Here is a 25,361-nt window from a genome sequence, read left to right as displayed (position 1 = left end):
TTCTGGGTATTTTTTGATTTCCTCTTTGATTTCTTCAGTGATCTCTTAGTTATTTAGTAGTGTATTGTTTAGCCTCCATGTGTTTGTATTTTTTACAGTTTTTTTCCCCTGTAATTGATATCTAGTCTCATAGCGTTGTGGTCGGAAAATATACTTGATATGATTTCAATTTTCTTAAATTTACCAAGGCTTGATTTGTGATCCAAGATATGATCTATCCTGGAGAATGTTCCATGAGCACTTGAGAAGAAAGTGTATTCTGTTGTTTTGGGATGGAATACCCTGTAAGTATCAATTAAGTCCATCTTGTCTAATGTGTCATTTAAAGCTTGTGTTTCCTTATTTGTTTTCATTTTGGATGATCTGTCTATTGGTGAAAGTGGGGTGTTAAAGTCCCCAACTATTGTTGTGTTACTGTCAGTTTCCCCTTTTATTGCTGTTAGCATTTGCCTTATGTATTGAAGTGCTCCTATGTTGGGTGCATAAATATTTACAGTTGCTATATCTTCTTTTTGGATTGATCCCTTGATCGTTATGTAGTGTCCTTCTTTGTCTCTTGTAATAGTCTTTATTTTAAAGTCTATTTTGTCTGATATGAGAATTGCTAGTCCAGCTTTCTTTTTTAAATTTATTTATTTATTCATTTATTTAATTTTTGGCCTCATTGGGTCTTCACTGCTGCACACGGGCTTTCTCTAGTTGCAGTGAGCGGGGACTACTCTTTGTTGCAGGGCGCAGGCTTCTCATTATGGTGGCTTCTCTTGTTGCAGGGCACAGGCTCTAGGTGCACGGGCTTCAGTAGTTGTGGCACACGGGCTTCAGTAGTTGTGGCTCACAGGCTGTAGAGTGCAGGCTCAGTAGTTGTGATGCACGGGCTTAGTTGCTCCGTGGCATGTGGGATCTTCCCGGACCGGAGCTCGAACCCGTGTCCCCTGCATTGGCAGGCGGATTCTTTTTTTTTTTTTTTTTTTTTCTTTTTGCGGTATGCGGGCCTCTCACTCTTGTGGCCTCTCCCGTTGCGGAGCACAGGCTCCGGATGCGCAGGCCCAGCGGCCATGGCTCACGGGCCCAGCCGCTCCGCGGCATATGGGATCCTCCCAGACCGGGGCACGAACCCGTATCCCCTGCATCGGCAGGCGGACTCTCAACCACTGCGCCACCAGGGAGGCCCGGCAGGCGGATTCTTAACCACTGCATCATCAGGGAAGCCCTCCAGCTTTCTTTTGATTTCCATTTGCATGGAATATTTTTTCCATCCCCTCACTTTTAGTCTATATGTGTCTCTAGATCTGAAGTGGGTCTCTTGCAGACAGAATATATATGGTTCTTGTTTTTGTATCCATTCAGCCAGTCTATGTGTTTTGGTTGGAGCATCTAATCCATTTACATTTAAGGTAATTATCAATATGTATGTTCCTGTTACCATTTTCCTAATTGTTTTGGGTTTGTTATTGTAGGTCTTTCCCTTCTCTTGCGTATCCTGCCTAGAGAAGTTCCTTTAGCATTTGTGGTAAAGGTGGTTTTGTGGTGCTGAACTCTCTCAGCTTTTGCTTGTCTGTAAAGGTTTTAATTTCTCCATCAAATCTGAATGAGATCCTTGCTGGGTAGAGTAATCTTGGTTGTAGGTTTTTCCCTTTCATCACTTTAAATATGTCCTGCCACTCCCTTCTAGCTTGCAGAGTTTCTGCTGAAAGATCAGCTCTTAACCTTATGGGGATTCCCTGGTATGTTATTTGTTGCTTTTGCCTTGCTGTTTTTAATATTTTTTCTTCGTATTTTATTTTTGATAGTTTGATTAATATGTGTCTTGGCATGTTTCTCCTGGACTTATCCTGTATGGGACTCTCTGCACTTCCTGGACTTGATTGACTGTTTCCCATTTTAGGGAAGTTTTCAACTAATCCCTTCAAATATTTCCTCAGATCCTTTCTTTTTCTTTTCTTCTTCTGGGACCCCTATAATTCAAATGTTGGTGTGTTTAATGTTGTCCCAGTGGTCTCTGAGACTGTCCTCAATCTTTTTCATTCTTTTTTTTTATTCTGCTCTGCAGTAGTTATTTCCACTATTTTATTCTGCTATTAATTCCTTCTAGATAATTTTTAATTTCATTTATGGTGTTGTTCATCACTGTTTGTTTGCTCTTTAGTTCTTCTAGGTCCTTGTTAAACGTTTCTTGTATCTTCTCCATTCTATTTCCAAGATCTTGGATCATCTTTACCATCATTACTCTGAATTCTTTTTCAGGTAGACTGCATATTTCCTCTTCATTTGTTTGGTTTGGTGGGTTTTTGCCTTGCTCCTTCATCTGCTGCATATTTCTCTATCTTCTCATTTTGTTTAACTTACTGTGCTTGGGGTCTCCTTGTTGCAGGCTGCAGGTTCATAGTTCCCGTTGTTTTTGGTGTCTGCCCCCAGTGGGTAAGGTTGGTTCAGTGGGTTGTGTAGGCTTCCTGGTGGAGGGGACTGGTACATGTGTTATGGTGGGTGGGGCTGGATATTGTCTTTCTGGTGGGCAGGGCTGCGTCTGGTGGTATGTTTTGGGGTGTCTCTGAACTTAGTATGATTTTAGGCAGCCTCTCTGCTAATGGGTGGGGTTGTGTTCCTGTCTTGCCAGTTGTTTGGCATGGTACGTACAGCACTGGATCTTGCTGGCCGTTGGGTGGAGGTGGGTCTTAGCATAGAGCTGGAGATCTCTGGGAGAGCCCTTGCCAACTGATATTACATGGAGCCGGGAGGTCTCTGGTGGTCCAGTGTCCTGAACTCAGCTCTCCCACCACAGAGGCTCAGGCCTGACACCAGGCTGGAGCACCAAGACCCTGTCAGCCACGCAGCTCAGAAGAAAAGGGAGAAAAAAAGAAAGAAAAATCAATCAATCAATTAATTAATTAAAATTTAAAAATTATTAAAATAAAAAAGTCATAAAAAAAGAAGAGCACAACCAAACCAATAAACAAATCCACCAGTGATAACAAGCACTAAAAACTTTACTAAGATAAATATAAAAATCAGAAACAAGTCAGTCGCAGACAGCAAACCCTAAGTCTACAGTTGCTCCCAATGTCCACCGCCTCAATTTTGGGGTGATTCATTGTCTATTCAGGTATTCCACAGATTTAGGGTACATCAAGTTGATTGTGGGGATTTAATCCGCTGCTCCTGAGGCTGCATGGAGAAATTTCCCTTTCTCTTCTTTGTTCGCACAGCTCCTGGGGTTCAGCTTTGGTTTTGGCCCAACCTCTGCATATAGGTCGCCCTCAGGCATCTGTTCCCGTCCAGACAGGACGGAGTTAAAGCAGTGGCTGATTAGGGGGCTCTGGCTCATTCATGCCGGGGGAAGGAGGGGTATGGTAGTTATGATTGGAATGCGAGGCAAGCCTGCAGTGGCAGAGGCCAGCGTGACATTGCAATAGCCTGAGGCGCGCCGTGTGTTCTCCCGAGGAAGTTGTCCCTGGATCACGGGACCCTGGCAGTGGCGAGTTGCACAGGCTCCCGGGAGGGTGTGGATAGTGACCTGTGCTTGCACACAGGATTCTTGGTGGCTGCAGCAGCAGCCTTAGCGTTTCATGCCCGTCTCTGGTATCCAAGCTGATAGCCACAGCTCGCGCCCATCTCTGGAGCTTGTTTAGGCCGTGCTCTGCCTTCTGTGGGCAGACGGGGTAGGAATCCCCTCTCCTTGCACACCCCGAAACGATGGTCTCTTGCCTCTTAGGCGGGTCCAGACTTTTTCCCGGACTCCCTCCCGGCTAGCTGTGGTGCACTAGCCCCCTTCAGGCTGTGTTCACGCAGTCAACCCCTGTCCTCTCCCTGGGATCTGACCTCTGAAGTCCAAGCCTCAGCTCCCAGACCCCACCCATCCCGGCCAGCAGGTGAGCAGACAAGCCTCTCAGGCTGGTGAGTGCTGGTTGGCACCGATCCTCTGTGCGGGAGTCTCTCCGCTTTGCCCTCCGCACCCCTGTTGCTGTGCTCTCCTCCATGGCTCTGAAGCTTCCCCCTCTGCCACCCTTGTCTCCGTCAGTGAAGGGGCTTCTAGTGTGTGGAAACCTTTCCTCCGTCACAGCTCCCTCCCCGAGGTGCAGGTCCCGTCCCTATTCTTTTGTCTCTGTTGTTCCTTTTTTCTTTTGCCCTACCCAGGTACGTGGGGAGTTTCTTGCCTTTTGGGAGGTCTGAGGTCTTCTGCCAGTGTTCAGTGGGTGTTCTGTGGGAGTTGTTCTACATGTAGATGTATTTTTGATATATTTGTGCTGAGGAAGGTGATCTCCATGTCTTACTCTTCCGCCATCTTGAAGGTCCCTTCACCTCCTCTTTCTAATTTGGCACCACTGTCTGGCATGAGGCCAAGAAGAAGTATCCATGGGGGGAGTGACGTACGTTTATGGAGGGGTGCAGGCATCAGTTACTTGGGAGGGGCAGCCAGGGAGAACCAGGAGAGATGTGGGGTCTGGGCAGGCAAGAACCCAGATAATGGTCAGTGAACAAGTCCAGACACACTGGTAGCAGCAAGACCCAACCGGAGGAACCACGTTCAGAGTCTGGCTGGGTCGGCTCACCTGCGGCCAAACACTGCCCCCTGCCGGCCGCCCGAGGGGCGGAGGCCAGCCGCTCAGCTCCCGGAGCCTGCGGGCTGCCCACGGTTGGAACCACGCCGAGGGCGCTCACCGCACAGGCAGGAGCCCTGGGGACCATGCCCCCTTTCTCGGAACGAAGCTGAGAGCCGGAGAAGCGGCGGCACCTCGGGACCTCTGTGCCGGCCTGGGCCTCCTAGGGTGACGTCGCATGCCCCCCTCGCTCCCTCAGCTTTTGACCAGAAGGGGTCAGAGCTCAGGATTTTTCCTGCCTTGGGTCCCCACCCCGGGCATCTCCGGGGTCTCTCTTTGCCGCGCAGCCCCCCATTCTGTTTAGGGGTTTGGGGGGCCGCCCGCCGCACCCTTCTTAGGATGCTGGCCACCTGGGCGGGGGACGTCCCTAGGGATGAGCCTGAGCCTCGTGTGGGGGCATCTTAACCAACTGTGGACCAAAAGCCACTTGCTCTCCGGCTGAGGAGACACTGTAGTGGCAGCCGCCTCTTGTCCCCCTCCTGGCATCCCCCGTGCGCCCCGGACGCGGGTTGGGAGGGGTTAATCCTGCCGAGGGAGCGCACTAAGGGCTCTTCAGGCCTGCAGCTCGCCAGGTGTGGGGCTTGGGCTCCTCCCCATTTCATCCCATCCCCCGCCTACCATCTCTCCAGTTTCCTAGGCCAGAACTACTAAACAGTGTGTTCAAAGTTTCAGTATTCTCAGCTTTTAGTCCCAACGTGGCTCCACACCTCCGTTTGCTCTCTGCAAAATGAAGTGAGTTAAACACGCTAAGAGCCGAGGTAAACAACATCTCAATATAATCACGTGCATTTCTTAATATAAGAGAAGCACTTGGGGGAGAAATCTTCAGGAGACGTCGTCTGCAAGGCAGCCAAACATCGGACACAGCCAGCGAACCAGCTGGAGATCTGACATATGGCCACATAATTATGTGGAGTTGGTAAAACAACAGAGAACGAGCTCAGTAGCAATCCGGAGGGCGAGGTGTGTGTTTGGGGGGTGGGGGGAGGAGGGTCTCAAGTGTCCTGTGCAGGGATTGGCATTTTATTCTATGACTTGAATAAAAACAAAGAAGACAGGCTTGTTAGCACTTCAAATCTATTGATTTAGCAGGCAAGATTTTTAAAAATTTCAACAAGCTAAGATTACCTGTAGAAAGGAGCTAGATATTTTCAAAAATTAGGGTTGGTGTCAGGTCCTTTATCGCATCCTCTCTGAATCAAGAATCCCCATTTGGAATAGAAGAGATACGACTCAGCTAAGATTCCTGTGAAAAGGGAGGGCGGGGGAAGAGCTGACTGAGCTGACCTGTGCTCAGGGTGAGAGCCTGCAGCCCCGTTGCCTGCAGATGAAGGTAGCTGAGCCCGACTGAGGAGCAACGCTCACATTTACAATGGATAAAAAACTTCCCAGTGCATCTTTAGGTCATCTAAACTCCACTCTGACTATAAGGTGGGCTAGGGAGTTACTACCATACTACTTTCAGATAAGGGCTTGGAATTTAAAGCTCAGAGAGGTGAAGAGAATAGCTTGATAAAAAGATGGGGTCAGAGCACAGGTTTCTGATCCTTTCCAACCCAGTGTCTTGGGTGGGATGCTTTCTTTAAAAAGTGTGACGTCAGACCCAGAGGGGAGATGGCTTTGCTCTATGGTATAGAGCAAAGAGAGCTGTACATCTTTTGCACCTTGAGCACTGCATTTTGACAAGGATACCATCAGACTCTCCTTCTCATGTCCAATTAGGTCACCATTCAAATGTCACCTTAAAGAGGTGTTCCTTCACCCTAGTATTGTCCCCTTCCTCAGTGATATTCTTTCAAGTTTGTGGCACCACCATCAGAAAATTTCTTGTTTACTTATGTGTCTCCCCCTGAGAATGCAAGGCCTTGTCTTGTGGCCCGCTGTGGCCCTAGGACCTAGCACACACCAAGTGTTCCATTAAAATGAACAAATGAACGAACAAGAGCAGTGGTTCTCAAAGTCTGGTCCACAGACTCCTAGGAGACTCTAGACTTTTCCAGGGGGCCCACAAAGTCAAACACTGAGTCATAGTTTGTCTTTTCCCCATAACGACATTGATAGCATTTACAATGATGGCAAAGCTGCCACGGCACTATATTATACTGGAAGTCATTGCGTTCTTCACCACCATGCATGAAAGAACAAGACAAAACAAAAGCCAGTTTCACTTAAGAATGTGCTTGATGGGACTTTCTTGGTGGTCCAGTGGTTAAGACTCCACGCTTCCACTACAGGGGGCGCGGGTTCAATCCCTGGTTGGGGAACTAAGATCCTGCATGCTGCACGGCACAGCCAAAAAAAATTAAAAAAAGAATAAAAATGATTAGTTTTATTAAAACTCAATCCCTGAGTACATTAAATAAGAAGTCATAACTTCTTCACATAGAAGGACAGTGGTTGTGTTGAGGAAAGGCACTTGTTTGAGTGGTGAGCTAAACTAGCTGCTTTTTAAAAAAAATATTTATTTAATTTATTTATTTTTGGCTGCATTGGGTCTTTGTTGCTGCACGCGGGCTTTCTCTAGTTGCTGCGAGTGAGGGCTACTCTTCATTGCGGTGCGCTGGCTTCTCATTGCCGTGGCTTCTCTTGTGGCAGAGCACGGGCTCTAGGCGCGCAGGCTTCAGTAGTTGTGGCGCATGGGCTCCAGTAGTTGTGGTGCGTGGGCTCAGTAGTTGTGGCGCACTGGCTTAGTTGCTCTGCTGCATGTGGGATCTTCCCGGACCAGGGCTCGAACCTGTGTCCCCTGCATTGGCAGGTGGATTCTTAACCACTGTGCCACCAGGGAACCCCACTAGCTGCTTTTTTTTATGGAACATCACTTCTCCTTGAAAGAGTGACGGACAGAAAAAAAATCTATGCTAATTCAGACCTGGGTATTGGTAGACATTTTCTGAAAACAAAGTGAGCTTTCCCTCCCAGGGAAAACAACTGAGAGCTTTCATCGATAATTATGAGATTCAAGTTTTAAAACAAACATTGGAATTTTGGAAAACTTAAATCTTCCACTGAGGGCTTGCAGCTTCCCCAAACCTAAAGACTTTTCTGATGAGTTTGGTGTTGATATCAATGAATGTGAGATTTTGGTATTGAATCATGAAATGTGTCAACATGTGGAAGAGCTTCATAACTCAGTGAAACAAATATTTTCCAAATGACCAACGCACAATGCTCCAAAATCATGCATGGGTAAAAGATCAATTTAAAGTCCCTTATAGACCAATGGATTTTAATGTAACAGAATGAAAAGTTCTTTGATATGATTTCAGATTCCACATTGCAACTAACCTCCAAGAAACCCACTTGACCAGTTTGGGTGTGGTATCTAAGAAAAATATCTACAATAATTTGAAAAGGCTACAAAATACTCCTCCCTTTCCCAACTACATATCTGTGTAAAATCAGATTTTTTTCATATCTTTCAACCCAAACAACATATCAAAACAGATGAAACGTAGAAGCAGATAGGAGAATCTGCCTGGCTTCTGTTATTCTAGACATTAAAGAGATTTGCCAAAATGCAAAAACGATGCCACTCTTCTTGTTATTTTTTTATTTGGAAAATATAGTTATTTTTCATAAACTGTTACTCTTGTTACATGCATATGGTGTATTAATGCTATTTTGAATGAACTAACAAATATTAAAAATTTTTTCTGTTTTAATTTATAACATGGTGAATGTCAATGTGTATTTAACACAAACACATAAACAAAACTGAAAAAAAAAACCATAAACAAAAGCTCTTTGGGACCCTCAATAATTGTTAAGAATATGGAGGGGTTTTGAGACCAGAATGTTTGAGAACCACCGAACTAGAGATGAGAATATAAACTTCTCTCTCTTTTTCTTATTCAGATATAATTCACATAACATAAAATTCACCATTTTAAAGTGTAAAATTCAGTGGTTTTTTTACTATATTCACAAGGTTGTTCAATCATCACCACTATCTAATTTCAAAACGTTTTCATCATCCCCCCAAAGAAATCCTGCGCTCATTAGCGGTCACTCCCCCTTGCCACTTCTCCTTAGCCCCTAGAAACCACAAATCTCAATGGATTTGCCTATCTGGTCCTTTAATATAAATAAAATCACACAATATGTGGTGCCTGGCTTCTTTGACTTAGCATTCTTTCGCTTCTTTCAAGGGTCATCCATGTGGTAGTATGTATATGCACTTTACTCCTTTTTATGGTAGACTTATATCCCATCGCATGATAGTCCACATTTTGTTTATCCATTCCGTCAGTTGATAGACATTTGAGTTGTTCCCACTTTCTGGCTATTATGAATAATGCTGCTATGAACATTCATGTACAAGTTTTTATATAAATCTTATGTTTTCAATTCTCTGGGGCATATACCTAGGAGTGGAATTCCTGAGTCTTATAGTACCAATTTGAGAACATGCCAAACTGTTTTCCACAGTAGTTCTGCCATTTTATGCTCCCACCAGCGATATATGAGGGTTCCTATTTCTCTACATTCTTGCTAACACCTGTTATTGCCTTTTTTTTTTTTTTTCTTTTTGCTGTACGCGGGCCTCTCACTGTTGTGGCCTCTCCCGTTGCGGCTCCGGACGCGCAGGCTCAGCGGCCATGGCTCACGGGCCCAGCTGCTCCGTGGCATGTGGGATCTTCCCGGACCGGGGCACGAACCCGTGTCCCCTGCATTGGCAGGCGGACTCTCAACCACTGCGCCACCAGGGAAGCCCTGTTATTGCCTTTTTTTTTTTTTTTTTTTTTTTTTTTTTTTTGCGGTATGCGGGCCTCTCACTGTTGTGGCCTCTCCCGTTGCGGAGCACAGGCTCCGGATGCGCAGGCCCAGCGGCCATGGCTCACGGGCCCAGCCGCTCCGCGGCATATGGGATCCTCCCAGACCGGGGCACGAACCCGTATCCCCTGCATCGGCAGGCGGACTCTCAACCACTGCGCCACCAGGGAGGCCCTGTTATTGCCTTTTTGATTATAGCCATGCTTCTGAGTTTGAAGTGATATCTCATTGTGGGTTTGATTTGCATTTCCCTAATGACTAATGATAGTGTGTTTTCATATGTTTATTGGCCATTTGTATATCTTCTATGGAGAAATGTCTCTTCCAATCATTTGCCCAATTTTAAATTAGGTTATTTGTCTTTTTACTGTTAGATTGTAAGAGCTCTTCATATATTTTGGATACAAGGCCCTTATCAGAGCTATGATTTGCAAATATTTTCTTCCATTCTGTGGTTAGTCTTTTAACTTTCTTGACAGTGCTTTGACCCACAAAAGTTTTTACTTTTGATTAAGCCCAATTTATTTATTTTTTTCTTCTTGTGCTTTTGGTGTCATATCTAAGAAACCATTGCCTAATAAAAAAAATGTTACACCTGTGGCTCCTTCTAAGAGTTTTATAGTTTAGCTCTTATACTTAGGTCTTTGACCCATTTTGAGTTAATTTTTGTAGAATGAATGGGGAATTGGGGGATCCAAATTCATTCTTCTGCATGTGGATATCCACTTGTGCCAGCACTGTTGTTGGAAAAAAGAATATTTCCCCATTGGATGGTCTTGACACCTTGACCACAGATACATGGATTTTTTTCTGGACTACCAATTCTATTTCATTGATCTCTACATCTCTACTTATGCCAGTACCTCAGAGCCTTGATTACTGTAGCTTTTGAAATTGGGAAGGGTGAGTCCTCCAACTTCATTATTTTTCAAGATTATTTTGGCTAGACAATATTAGCTTTAATATTAACTTTTTTCATTCCAGGTGCTAAGTGCGCAGCTGTTTATTATATTATTCTCTTTACTTTTCTGCATTAAGATTTTTGTACTAATAAAATGGATGACAGCTGAATATGTGTGATGACTAAATCCCTTAAATGAGTTAATAAATGTAAACCACTTGGAAGAGTATGTGGCACCCTCTATACTGTTAGCTGTTGTTGTTATTCTTTTAAGTGAAATTTTGAAGAGGCACCTTTAAAAAAATTTCTACTGACATATAGTTGCTTTACAACGTAAAGAAGCATCTTTTTTTGTTTTTCTTTTTTTGACACACCGCGCGGTTTGCGGGATCTTAGTTCCCCGACCAGGGATTGAACCCAGGCCCAAAGCAGTGAAAGCACCGAGTCTTAACCACTGGACCACCAGGGAATTCCCTAAAGAAGTATCTTTTGAAGCTAGATTATCAGGGTTCACATACTGGACCTGCCACTCCCTAATGGTGCGACCTTGCGCTAGTTATGAAATTTTGCCATAACCTAATCTGTAGAAAGTGGATAATAACTTTAGTCTCATAGGGTTGTTGTGAAAATTAAAGGAGATACAGATATAATTAAATGATGTCATAGAATAGCAGGAGGTTATTGAACCCAGTAGACCCTAAACTATTATTTGCCTTCCTACAGTTCTGCAGGGAGTGATCAACTTGGTAAAACACCTGGAAATCACTCCACGTGAAGGACGTTAAGGAAATGGAGGACAAAGCTGTTTTTGAATATCCAAAGCCAAGTGTGGAAGAAAATATCTTTTCTTTGTATTCTAGAGAGGACCAGGACCCCTGAATTTAAGGAAGTCATTCTGGCTCACTTTTCCCAACCCCAGCCTTCTGGGAGCTTTCATAATGCTCAATGGTCATATATGCCAGCACTTGCCAATTTGTAATTATAACTATTTAGGTGTCAGATGCTCCCGCTGGGTGGTCCCTTTTCACAAATATTTACAAAGTGATAACAATATTCCAGACACTATGTGTGTTAGACTCTGGGGCTCGTGGATGAGTAAGATGCTGCCCCAGTCCTCCAGAAGGTCACAGTCCAGCTTAAAAGCCAATTGGTAAAAGTTAGAGGGAGCTAAATTTCTCCTTGATACAACCGATTGCTGTCCCTCCTAATTCCTCCAAAGTCCTTTGTTTTGGAAACAATGCAGCAACTACTTCTCCACCGAAAATCACCAGATTCCAAGGGAAAGTTTCAAGGCAAGCCGTCACTGGCAGAGGCCTCTGGGCCTGGAAAGACATGGCTTGCTGAGCGTGGAGCACCCTCTAGTGTCTGTCCAGGTTAAGTCAGGTCCAATGGGAAACTTTCCAGAGATCCCAATTTACCACCAAGAGTTTCTTTGCTTAGTTTAGTGTTGCTTATGGCTAAGCTCCTTTCAGGTCTCCGCTGCAAGATAACAACACTGGCAGTTTAAAAATAATAAATATGCGCAGCAAAGGAAACCATGAACAAGACCAAAAGACAACCCTCAGAGTGGGAGAAAATACTTGCAAATGAAGCCGCTGACAAAGGATTAATCTCCAAATTTACAAGCATCTCATGCAGCTCAATAACAAAAAAACAAACAACCCAATCCAAAAATGGGCAGAAGTCCTAAATAGACATTTCTCCAAAGAGATACAGACGGCCAACAAACACACGAAAGAATGCTCAACATCACTAATCATTAGAGAAATGCAAATCAAAACTACCATGAGATATCATCTCACACCGGTCAGAATGGCCATCATCAAAAAATCTAGAAACAATCAATGCTGGAGAGGGTGTGGAGAAAAGGGAACACTCTTGCACTGCTGGTGGGAATGTGAATTGGTACAGCCACTATGGAAAACAGTATGGAGGTTGCTTAAAAAACTACAAATAGAACTACCATATGACCCAGCAATCCCACTACTGGGCATGTACCCTGAGAAAACCATAATTCAAAAAGAGTCATGTACCAAAATGTTCATTGCAGCTCTATTCACAATAGCCCGGAGCTGGAAACAACCTAAGTGTCCATCATCGGATGAATGGATAAAGAAGATGTGGCACATATATACAATGGAATATTACTCAGCCATAAAAAGAAACGAAACTGAGCTATTTGTAATGAGGTGGATAGACCTAGAGTCTGTCATACAGAGTGAAGTTAGTCAGAAAGAGAAAGACAAATACCGTATGCTAACACATATATACGGAATTAAAAAAAAAAATGTCATGAAGAACCTAGGGGCAAAACGGGAATGAAGACGCAGACCTACTTGAGAATGGACTTGAGGATATGGGGAGGGGGAAGGGTGGGCTGTGACAAGGCGAAAGAGAGGCATGGACGTGTATACACTACCAAACGTAAGGTAGATAGATAGTGGGAAGCAGCCGCAGAGCACAGGGAGGTCAGCTCGGTGCTTTGTGACCGCCTGGAGGGGTGGGATGGGGAGGGTGGGAGGGAGGGAGATGCATGAGGGAAGGGATGTGGGAACAGATGTATATGTATGACTGATTCACTTTGTTATAAAGCAGAAACTAATTAAAAAAATAAATAAATAAACTTTAAAAAAAAAAAAAAAAGGGTCATGTACCAAAATGTTCATTGCAGCTCTATTTACAATAGCCAGGACATGGAAGCAACCTAAGTGTCCATCATCGGATGAATGGATAAGGAAGATGTGGCACATACATACAATGGAATATTACTCAGCCATAAGAAGAAATGAAATTGAGTTATTTGTAGTGAGGTGGATGGACCTAGAGTCTGTCATACAGAGTGAAGTAAGTCAGAAAGAGAAAGACAAATACCATATGCTAACACATATATATGGAATTTAAGGGGAAAAAAAAAGGTCATGAAGAACCTAGGGGCAAGACAGGAATAAAGACACAGACCTACCAGAGAATGGACTTGAGGATATGGGGAGGGGGAAGGGTAAGCTGTGACAAAGTGAGAGAGTGGCTTGGACATATATACACTACCAAATGTAAAATAGATAGCTAGTGGGAAGCAGCCGCAGAGCACAGGGAGATCAGCTCGGTGCTTTGTGACCACCTAGAGGGGTGGGATAGGGAGGGTGGGAGGGAGGGAGATGCAAGAGGGAAGAGATATGGGAACATATGTATATGTATAACTGATTCACTTTGTTATAAAGCAGAAACTAACACACCATTGTAAAGCAATTATACTCCAATAAAGATGTAAAAAAATATAAATAAATAAAATAAATTAACTCCAAGGCTACTCATTAAAAATAATAATAAATAACATAGTTGTCAATATTTTGGGGCACTTACTATGTCCCAAGCCTGTGTTAATGGTCTCACCTGGTTACCCAAGAGGCAGATACTACTGCTACTACTAGTAGCACTAGTACTAGTACTAGTACTACTTCTACTACTACTACTACTATTATTATTTCATACAGAAATAATACTAAACCAAGGCAGGTGAGACAGCCAGGTAGAGGCAGAGCCAGAATTCGATCCGAGCGGTGAGACCTCATAACCAGGCTTAATTGTTTGATTTACTGTCAAAGAGAAGCAATAACCCCAGGCAATCCGAAGATAATTCTAGTCAAATTTCTCCTGTTTACTTGGGAGAATTGTAACTTATGTAAATCCAGAAGATTTATGTTGAAATGTCAAGTATGGAATGAGAATGAGCCTCTCTTGGACTCATATTAAAAGGTATAGAAAGGAATAATCAAGACTAGGGTTTTCAAACTGCGGGTCATGACTCACTGATGCGTTGTGTAAAAAATTTAGTGGGTTGTGAGCAGCACTTTAAAAATTGAAATACGATAATAGATCAGGAAAACACTAGACTGCACAGCAACCCAGCACATATTCTCTCTCTCTCTCTCCATATACACACATACACACATAATATATCAACACATAATATATATTTATATGTATATGAGAATATATAGAGAGGGTTGATCAAAAACATTTGAAAACCGCTGATCTATCTATCTTCCTGTCTGCCCAGGACTACAGTCAAACCATTTCATCCAGGTGAAGCTGCCTTCTGTTTTAAGGCCCCAATAATGTGACTTCCATTTCTCTTCCCTCCTCTTAGCCATTAGTTTTCTTGGAGCAACCCACGCTGCCCAGAAGTTCATCTCAGGTCTAAATTAAATTCCTCATGCTATAGCCACCCCTCTTCCTTTTTTTGGAGCTAAAGAATTGAGGTTTCCTCTTTTTGTGACAGAACCTGTGATTAAAAACAGTAAGTTTATTTTAAAAATCTAATGTGTGGGCTTCCCTGGTGGCACAGTGGTTGAGAGCCCGCCTGCTGATGCAGGGGACACGGGTTTGTGCCCCAGTCCAGGAAGATCCCACATGCCGCAGAGCAGCTGGGCCCGTGAGCCATGGCCACTGAGCCTGAGCGTCCGGAGCCTGTGCTCCGCAACGGGAGAGGCCACAGCAGCGAGAGGCCCGCGTACCGCAAAAAAAAAAAAAAAAATCGAATGTGCTTATCCAATCATGTTTTTTTCTCTAAACTTCAGAGGTTGGAGTTACATTGAAAGATGATAGACATTAACTAGTCCCAATTTGTATTTGAGTTTTGGAGAAGTTAAGTAACTTGTCTCAGTTCACACAGCTAATAAGAGAAAGACCTGGGATTTTAACACAGGACAGTCTGACTCCAGGACAGCAGGCTTTCAACCACTATGTTATGCAAAAGAAATACCCCCTCAGCAGCCAGGGCTGAGATCACAGACATGGTGTCTGGGATGCTGATGAGTTGGGTAGACAAGAATGTGTGTTGAGCTGTATTCTAGGAGCTGCTACATTACAGAGATGTTTGAGCTCCAGAGTGTCAGAGGTCCCATGACAATGAGTTTGGAGGTGTGTCCTTGGTGTTTGTGCCTGATCTGTTATACTGAGGATAAATGTGTTTCCGTGTGAGACACTGGGCTAGGTCTCAAAACAACTCTGAGATGCTTATTGTTATTATCCTCACATAGCAGTTGAAGAAATTGAGGTGCAGGTTAGTCCACAGAGAGTAAATAGCTGAGATGCAAATCAGGTAGTAAAAATGATCATTAACAGTTAGCTGAAGTCTCACTGCATGACAGGCACTGTGTTAAACTGCTTGCATATATTATCTTATGTGATTGTCTCAAAGACTTATGAGCTGAGTTTTCAAGTTAAGAAAAGATTAATGTGCCTAAGGTTACACAGTTAGTGCAGGCAGAGCCATGAGTCAAGCTTTGGTCTGCGTGTCTCCAAAGACCCTGCTCTTCACCACTCTAAGATCTAACCAGGGGGGACTTCCCTGGTGATCCAGTGGTTAGGACTCGGCGATCTCATTGCCGAGGGCCCGGGTTCAATCTGTGGTTGGGGAACTAAGATCCCATATCCCACAAGCTGTGGAGCTCAGCCAAAAAAAAAAAAAAAAACAATGAAAGCTCTAACCAGAGAATGTCTGACCTTTTCCTGGGTCACAGAAGCAAAGTGAATCTAAAAACAGAAAAAAAAAATCATAGCCATAAAAGAGTCAGGATGGTGCGGTTGTTAGTACTTAATAAGTGTTGGCCCTTATTGGTTCTAACGACCTATTGCTGCATAACAAATCACCCACAAGCTTGGCATGGTTGCTGATGTCTCCTTGCTAATGGAAATGGTATCTAGAGGACACAGCCAGACCTGGTCCCGTAGCATATCACTCCTGAAGGAGGGGGTGGCCTCCCCGTTCTCAGTCCCTGGCCAAATGCCACAGTGCTGGGGGAGGTCATCCCACTCCCGGATCCCTTGGCCACTTGGGGAGCCCCTCGGGATCAGCTGAGTGAACAGTAAAGGGAGTTCATAAGCTTTAAGGATGATAGCTCCACCGTCACATCTGATGAGGTTTGCTTTCTCTCTGTGCCTTCCATTCCTTAACAGACATCTCTGATAAAGGACAGGACCTGAGGGTCTACACAATTTGCCAAATGTCAGCAGTCATCTTAGCAATAAAGGATGTCTCGACCAACAGCTGGTTCCTTCTGCACATTTTTTCAGACTTTTAGGCCATAGTCAATGGTCTAGCCATTTGGTCCAACCAATGGCAGGCAGCAACAACAGCTCCTTATTCCAAGGTCACCCCCTCTGGGATAAAGAACTCTGGGAATGTTCTTGCTTCACAAATGCCCAAACACATAAATCAAGGTCAGACATGCCTCTGCACGTACTAGAGCCACAATACAAGGCCTCACCAAGACACTCTTCATCCCCTTCAGAGTTCCTAACATTGAGAATGACCAAGGCACTCATTTCACTTCTAAAGATACATAATACTGCACTCTTGAACAAGGCATTCCCTAGAACTTGCACCTCCATGACTGGCTTCAGGCTGTAGGCTCCTAGAGCACCATAATGGCCTACTTAAACGAATTCAAATTTAATTAAATGAAGTGACACATTTTAGTTATGAAACATTAAGGGTGAATTATAATCCAGGTGTGATAAGGGCTTGATCATCTTTCCGTATGATTACTGGCTCATAATCTGGCCAATAAAATAATTCCCAATAAATTTAGAAGGATTAAAATGTACAGAGCGTGTTCTCTCCAAAACAGAATTAAACCAAAAATCAATAAAAACAGAGCCGATAAATCACCAAAATTTCTGAAAATTAAGCACCACACTTCTTCTTTTTTTTTTTTTTAAAGCTTTTTATTATTATTTTGGCCGCACTGTGCAGCTTGTGGGAACTTAGTTGCCTGACCAGGGATCGAACCTGCACCCTCAGCAGTGAAAGAGTGGAGTCCTAACCAGTGGACCACCAGAGAATTCCCTAAGCAACACACTTCTAAATAACCCACAGATCCTATGAGAAATCATAAGGGAAATGAGAAAATATTTTGAGCTGAATGAAATTGAATAATACAATTTATCACAATGGGTGGATACAGCTAAGGCAGTGCTTAGAGGGAAATTATAGCATTAAATACTTTTATTAGAAAAGAAGAAAGGTCTAACAGTAATCCTCTAAGCTTGTACTTTAGAAATTAGAAAAAATAAAGGATCAAATCAAACCCATAGTAAGCAGAAGGAAGGAAATAATAAAGAGTGGAAATCAGTGAAATAGAAAATGTATAAACAATAGAGAAAAATCAATGAAACCAAACACTTTCTTAAAAGAGCAATGAAACTGATCAATGTCTAGGCAGACCGATCAGGAAAAAAAAACAACTGAGATGATGCAAATGACCATGATCAGGAATGGATGAGGGTACATCCCTACAGAGCCTATAGACGTTACAAGAATATTAGGGAATATTAGGAACAACTTTATGCCAGTACATTCAACAACGTAGACATGAATAAATTCCTTGAAAGACACAAACTTTCAAAGCTTACTCAAGAAGAAATACACAACCTGAATAGTCCCATGTTCATAAAGAAATAGAACTTGAGGTAAAAAAAAAAAAATCTTCCCACGAAGAAAACTACGGGCCTAAATGGGCTCAGTGGTGAATTCTACCAAACATTTAGGAAAGAATATCAATTCTACACAAACTCTTCCAGAAAATACGAGGCAATCCTTCCCAACTTATTTTGTGAGGTCAGCATTGCCGTGATATCAAAATGAGAGAAAAAAAAAAAAAGAAAACCAAACCAAACAACTACAAATCAATAATCCCCATGAACTTAGATACAAAACCCCTTAACATTTATGCAAATCAAATGCAGTAGTAAATAAAAAGGCTAATACATCAAGATCAAGTGGGGTTCATCCTGAGAATGCAGGGTTGGTTTAACATTTGAAAAATCAATGTAATTCAATTCTCTATATCAAAAAACTAAAAAAGATAGAGACATAAAAACCACTTGATGAAATTTACCATCCATTCATGACAGAAACTCTCAGCAAACTAGGAACAGAAGGGAAATTCCTCAACTTGATAAGGAGCAACTAAGAAAAACTTACGTCTGGCATTATACCCAATAGTGAAAGAATGAATGCTTTCCCCATAACATCAGGACAACACAAAGCTATGTGCTCTCATCATTAGCATAGTACTAGAGGTCCCATGCAGTGAAATAGGCAAGAGAAATAAGTGAGGCACATAGATTGGAAATAAATAAAGCTGTCTTTGTTCACAGATGAAATGATCATCTATGTTGAATATCCTAAGGAATCTACTAAAAAAAAAACTACTAGAGCTAAAAGAGATATTAACAAGGTCACAGGATACAAGCAAAATATACACCAACTATATGACCCACCAATCCCACTCCTAGGTGTTTTACCAAGAGAAATGAAAACACCTGTCCACATGAAGGTTTGTAGTTAATGTTTATGGCAACTTTATTCATAATAGCCCCAAACTGGAAACAACCCCAATGTCCAACATTTAGTAAATTGATAGATAAATTGTGGTATATACATAAAAATAAATACACTCAGTGACAAAAGGAAACCACTGAAACATACAATATGAATAAATCTCAAAATTAGCATGCTAAATGAGAGAAGCCAGACAAAAATACTACGTTCTGAATAATTACATTTCCATGAAATTCTAGAAAAATCAAGTTAATAGTGACAACAAGATTACAGATCAGTGATTGATTGGGGATGGGTGAGGAGCAGATTGACTGCAAAAGGACACCAGGAAATTTTCTGTGGTGACAGAAACGTTCTGTATCATGATTAAGGATAGTAGTTATGTGGCTATACACATTCGTTAAAAATCATTGGATTATACACTTTATTTATTTTTTAAATAAATTTATTTATTTTATTTATTTATTTTTGGCTGTGTTGGGTCTTCATTGCTGCGCGTGGGCTTCCTCCAGTTGCAGTGAGCATGCGCGGGCTTCTCATTGCAGTGGCTTCTCTTGTTGTGGAGCACGGGCTCTAGGCTTGCAGGCTTCAGTAGTTGTGGGACGAGGGTTCAGTAATTGTGGCTCCTGGGCTCTAGAATGCAGGCTCAGTAGTTGTGGCACACGTGTCCCCTGCATTGGCAGGCGGATTCTTTTCTTGTGTGTGTGTGGATATTTTTTTTAACATATTTATTGGAGTATAATTGCTTTACAATGGTGTGTTAGTTTCTGCTTTATAACAAAGTGAATCAGCTATACATACACATATATCCCCATATCTCCTCCTTCTCGCATCTCCCTCCCACCCTCCCTACCCCACCCCTCTAGGTGGTCTCAAAGCAAGGAGCCGATCTCCCTGTGCTATGCGACCGACTGCTTGCAGGCGGATTCTTAACCACTGCGCCACCAGGGAAGTCCCTATACACTTTAAAATGGTGAGTTTTATTACATATAAATTATACTTCCATAAAGCTGACAAAAAAAATACTGAAGGGCAAAAAACCACATTCTGTGAATCTGAGTCTCCTATATCCAGACTAAATGACTTGTTTTAGAAATAGTTTCAAAATTATACAAAATTAGTCTTTAATTAGCCCAATACACTACCTCAGGATCTTTGCACTAGCTGTCCTCTGCCAGGAACACTCTTGCCTTCTACGGTTCTCCTAAATAACTCTTCACCTCTCCTTCAGGTCTTAGTTTCAATATCATGTCCTTATAGACAACTTCCCTGAACCACCCTTCCAAATTATGTTCCACCATTATTCTCTATCATAGCACCTGGTTCCTTCTTTCTTCAAGCACTTTACGTGACTCTGTAATTAAATGTTGGCTTCTGTGTTAATAAATTTATTTAACATCTATGTTCCCCCAGAATGTAAGTTTCATGAGGTTAGGAACTGTGTCTATTTTTGTTCAACGAAACAAAAGGCCAGGGCTTCCCTCGTGGTGCAGTGGTTTAAGAATCCGCCTGTGAACGCAGGGGACATGGGTTCGAGCCCTGGTCCAGGAGATCCCACATGCCGCGGAGCAACTAAGCCCGTGCGCCATGGCTGCCAAGCCTGCGCTCTAGAGCCTACGAGCCACAGCTACTGAACCCGCGTGCCACAACTACTGAAGCCCGCGCACCTAGAGCCCGCGCTCCGCAACAAGAGAAGCCACTGCAGTGAGAAGCCCACGCACTGCAACGAAGAGTAGCCCACGCTAGCTGCAACTAGAGAAAGCCTGCGTGCAGCAACCAAGATTCAATGAAGCCCAAAACAAATAAATAAATAAATAAAATGAATGTTAAAAAAAAACCCAAAAGGCCATTGTCATCATGGTTGATAGATAAAAGGTTGAAGATTAATATTTACCCAAAACTAAGAGCTCTCTCTAAGTGACAATGAAAAGACCAATGCTTAAAATGAGCTTAGGTTTAAAATAGGCAATTTACAGAACAGCCAATAATCATATGAAAAGATGATCAACAAACCTGTTAACAAACTTGTACTCTCAAACCATATGTACAAATACATCTCAGGTATATATATATATATATATATATATATATATATATATATATATATATATATATATAATATATTTATTTATTTGGCAGTGCCAGGTCTTAGTTGCGGCATGTGGGATCTTTGTTGCTGCAGGTGGGATCTTTAGTTGCGGCATGTGGGATCTTTAGTGGGATCTAGTTCCCTGACCAGGGATCAAACCCATTGAGAGCGCAGAGTCTTAACCACTGGACCACCAGGGAAGTCCCAAATCTCAGGTATATTTAAAAAAATAAAGAAAAATAACATTTAGGTGTTGTGGTAGAAAGAATAGTGACCCCCGCACACAAAGATGTCCACACCCTAATTCCTGGAACCTGTAAGTATGTTATCTCACAGCAAAAGGACTTCATAGATATGATTAAGGACCTCGAGATGGGGAGATTATCCTGTATTATCAAGGGAGGACCAATCCAATCACAGATCTTTAAAACTGAAGCATCTTTCCTGGCTGAATCAGAGAAACAAACCAGAGAAGAAGGAAAAGAAATTTGAACAATAGAAGGACTTGACAGGCCACTGATGGCTTTGAAGATAGAGAAAGGAGAGAGGCAAGGAATGTGGGTGATCTCTAGAAGCTGGGAACAACCCTCTGTTGACAGCCAGCAAGGAAATAGGGTCCTGCAGTGCAAAAAACTAAATTCTGCTAACAACTCAAATGAGCAAGGAAACAGATTCTCCCCTAGAGCCTCCAGAAAGGAATGCAGCCCTCACAATGCCTTGCTTTCAGCCCAGTGGAACCTGTGTGTATGACTTCTGACTTACAAATTATAAGATGACTTCTTTGTGATAGTTTTGTATGGTAACAATAGAAAACTAATACAGGTGTCTATATGAACACCTCGTGGAGTGTGGAGAACTTTCTAAATAAAGCCAGACACCCCAATTTCTATTTTAAAAAGATAAGATCTTTGATCTTATTTTTAAAACACATGGAAAACATACCATAAACAGAATTGAAAATAAGTTGGGGAAGTCTTTGCAATTCAGAATACTGACAAAAGGTTAGTAGCTATAACACACAGGATATTTTGTAAATTAATTTCTAAAATAGTACAAAAAGGGGGAAAGTTTTCAGAAAGAAAATATTCAAAGAGCACATCTAAATCGTCAATAGATGTAAGAAAAGATGGACAGCCTCTCCAATATCCAGTTAAGGCAAATGAAATAAAGAGGGATAACTTTTCTCTATCACATTGGCACATACGATAAAGGATAAAAACACTATTGGTGGAAATGAGAGTTATTGTAGCTTTTAAAGAAAGTTGTCTGGTAACAGCTATTGAAATACCCATACCCTTTGACCAGCTCCTAAAAGCAAGCTGGCTGTAAAGTTATGCGCATATATATAAATATATATTTCTATCTCATTAAAAAGAGACAAATAAGCAAACAAAGAAAAATTCTGTGTGTATTGTGTGTTTATGTTTGTAAAAGCAAGAGAGAAAGGTATGGAAAAACACAACAATAATTTGTATTATTATAAATCCCCAAATTTATATAATTTTGGGGAAAAAGTGATGGATATTTGAAACACACATAAACTTAAAAAAGGCACAATGCTTGAGTCATAAAATTGTGTTGAAGAGTAAATATATTTTTATTTTTTTAAAACTGAAGTCCAGTTGATTTACAATGTTGTGTTAGTTTCAGGTATACAGCAAAGTGATTCAACTCATTCTTTTCCAGATTCTTTTCCATTATAGGTTATTACAAGATATTGAATATAGTTCCATGTGCTATGCAGTAGGCCCTTGTTGTTTATCTATTTTATATTTAGTAGTGTGTATCTGTTAAGAGTAAATATATTTTAAATGAACGGAAGACTCCCCTCTCCTGCCCCCCACTCAGGTCAGGGGCCTCTGCAGGGTCCCTGGGCCTGTTTCCTGACAATTTGCAAGATGGCTTCTGGCCTCCTCTCTGTCTTCCCCTCTAGAATGTGAGCTCTCTGACTGCAGGACCTGCCTAAGTCTTAGTCACCACTATCCCTCCCAACGCTTAGCAGTTAATGATTTCGGACTGAATTCTTTAATGAAAAAGACTCTCACAGAGGAGGATATGCAAACTGCCAATAAACATGTGAAAAAGTGCTCAACCTCACGAATCTTCAAAGAAATGCACATTAAACTCACAATGAAATATCACCTCTTACCCATTAGGATGAAAGCGATTTAAAACAAAACCAAGCAAACCGGGAAATAACAAGTGTTGGTGAGGATGCGGAAAAATTAAAATCCCATGCACTGTTGGTGGGAATGTAAAATGGTGCAGCCACTATGGAAAACAGTAGAGAGGTTCCTCAAAAAATTAAAAATAGAACTATCCAGCAATCCCATTTCTGGGTATATACACAAAAGAATTGAAAAGCAGGATTTTAAAGAGATATTTGCACACCCATTTTCATTGCAGAATTAATCACAAGAGTCAAGAGGTAAAAGAAACCCACAAGTCCATCAACAGATGAGTGAATAAAGAAAAGGTGGTATATACATACAACGGGATATTATTCAAGTTTTAAAAAATAAGGAAATCCTGTCGCATGCTGCAACACGATGAACCTTGAGGATATTATGCTAAGTAAAATAAGGCAGTCACAAAAAGACAAATACTGTATGAGTCCATGTACATGAGATATTTAAAGTAGTTAAACTCATAGAAACAGAAAGTAGGATGGTGGAAGCGGGGGGAAGGGGGAGCTGTTGACCGGTGTATGTTTTGTGTTATAAATTTTATGCTATAAATTTTTTGTTATTTGTTCTTACTAGTTTTTTAAATGCATGCACACACATAGACACATTGCAACATCATTATAAACCCACCAGAATAACTAAAATGAACAAGAGAGATAATGCCAGGAATTGGAAGGGATATGGAGCAACTGGATCTCTCATACATTCCTGGTAGGAGTGTAAACTGGTCAACGACTTTGGAAAAGTGTCAGTATCTAGCAAAGATAAACATACCCCTACCCTATGACCCAGCATTTCTACTCATGAGTCTCTAAGTGCAGGTGTCCATCAAAAAACATGGGCACAAATGCTCATAGCAACTCTTTTTTTTCTTATAATACTGGAAACAACCCAAATGTCCACCAGGAGAAGAATGGATAAATATATTGGTATATATTCAACCAATGGAATATGACATTAAATGGGATAAGGCAATAAAAAAGAATGAACTACTATAACACACAGCAACATGGATAAGTCCCACACACATAATATTGAGCAAGTGAAGCCAAACACAAAGGAATACATATCATGACTTCGTATATATGAAGTTCAAGGACAGACAAACTTATCTATGGTGATAGAAGACAGAATTATGGTTACTTCTGGGGGCTATTGACTAGAAGCTTATAAGGGGAGGCTGGAAATATCTTGATTTAGGTACACATGTACATATGCAAAAATACATGGAGCCACACACTTAACACTGGCACCCTTTGCTGCATTATCAATAAAAAATGTAGAAAAATAGACTCATTCATGGGAGCAAATTTAAATTTTGTCATATTTCTATATTCATATTTCTACATTCGTATTTAAGTGGCTATAGAATAAAATCACCATTTGGATGCCTTTTTCTCTCAGCAGTGTAAGCTCCCCAGAACCTGCAAACCAGTGGAGGATGCAGAGGCAGAACGTAAATCCTCCTGCCTGCTCCCCCATTTTACAGGGGGACAAACTGAGTCCAGGGGTGGGTGGGTGGGGAGGGCTGAAGTTAGTGGCAGAGCCAGGCCTAGAACTCATATCTGAGACACACCTTACATGCCTCCCCCCTCCCCATCCATTTGCAGGAAGGGGCTGGATTATGACTGGGTCCCCAACCCCATTCTGGCTGTGGAGGAAGGCTTCCAGTATGAAGCCAGGCAAGCAGGGCAGTTCCTGGGGACCAGCCAGCTGGGAGTCAGGAAGGCTAGAACTCAGACTGGGCGGTTTCACTGATAATAGGTTAAGCTGAAACCTCTATGTGGGTCTGAGAGAAAAATAAGGAGAGGAGCCTGTGGTCTCAGGATGGTCCTCTAGTTACCTGAAGGAGCGAAACACAAAGAAGCCCGAAGGGCTGGGATGGGAAGTGAAACGTCCAGGCTCTTCCTTTGACCTTGGCCAAGGTCGTGCCCTCAGGCCTCACCTGTCCTGTTCATTCAATGGGGGAAGATGCCATTTGCAGCCCAGGGAATAGAAGAAAGGTGGCAGGCGGAAGCTCAGCTCTCAGCCTGGTGCCGACCCCCGGGCGGCCCGAGCCCCAGGCAGGCCGAGCTGCAGGAGGGGTGCGCGGGAAGTCGCCCCGGGTGCTGCATCCAGCGGGAGATGGGCTGCAACCTGGCAAGGGACTGGGTGGGGGTGAGGGGTCGGAGGAGAAGTCCCCTGCCTGGATCTGTGGCCTCCAGCCGAGAGTCAGGGCGCCCCCTCCTCTCCTCAGACTCCTCAGAGCTCGCCCTTCTCTCTCACATTCCCAGCTCCCAAAGACAACTTGTCGCTCACTTCCGAAGCCCGGGGCTTCATTCAGTCCCCCGACTCTGCTTTCTCCCACTTCTTTTGTCTATGCCTTCATTTGACGGCTTCTCTGGGAAGCGTTCCTCGGATCCTCTTCCCTCTTGTCTGTTAACCGCCCCCCTCCAACTCCGCGCCTTTGCCTCCCCCCCTCCCCGCCCCC

General features: G+C 42.7%; 1 long non-coding RNA gene across 1 annotated transcript in view; it reads right to left on the bottom strand.

Annotated features, from left to right (window-relative positions):
• Positions 1 to 1,177: 1,177 nt before the first annotated feature.
• The window catches only part of LOC308607190, a 28,656-nt gene continuing 4,472 nt past the window's right edge, over positions 1,178 to 25,361 (bottom strand). Inside the window, exons 2-3 of the long non-coding RNA XR_014013974.1 lie at positions 5,724 to 5,841; positions 1,178 to 2,831 (exon numbers count right to left, since the gene is read on the bottom strand). This is a non-coding gene — a long non-coding RNA (uncharacterized lncRNA). The remainder of the gene's footprint in view (positions 2,832 to 5,723; positions 5,842 to 25,361) is intronic.

This window comes from Mesoplodon bidens (assembly GCF_964165515.1).
Source record: "Mesoplodon bidens genome assembly, chromosome: 19".
NCBI lineage: Eukaryota > Metazoa > Chordata > Mammalia > Artiodactyla > Ziphiidae > Mesoplodon > Mesoplodon bidens.
This window is presented reverse-complemented; position numbering and strand designations above follow the sequence as displayed.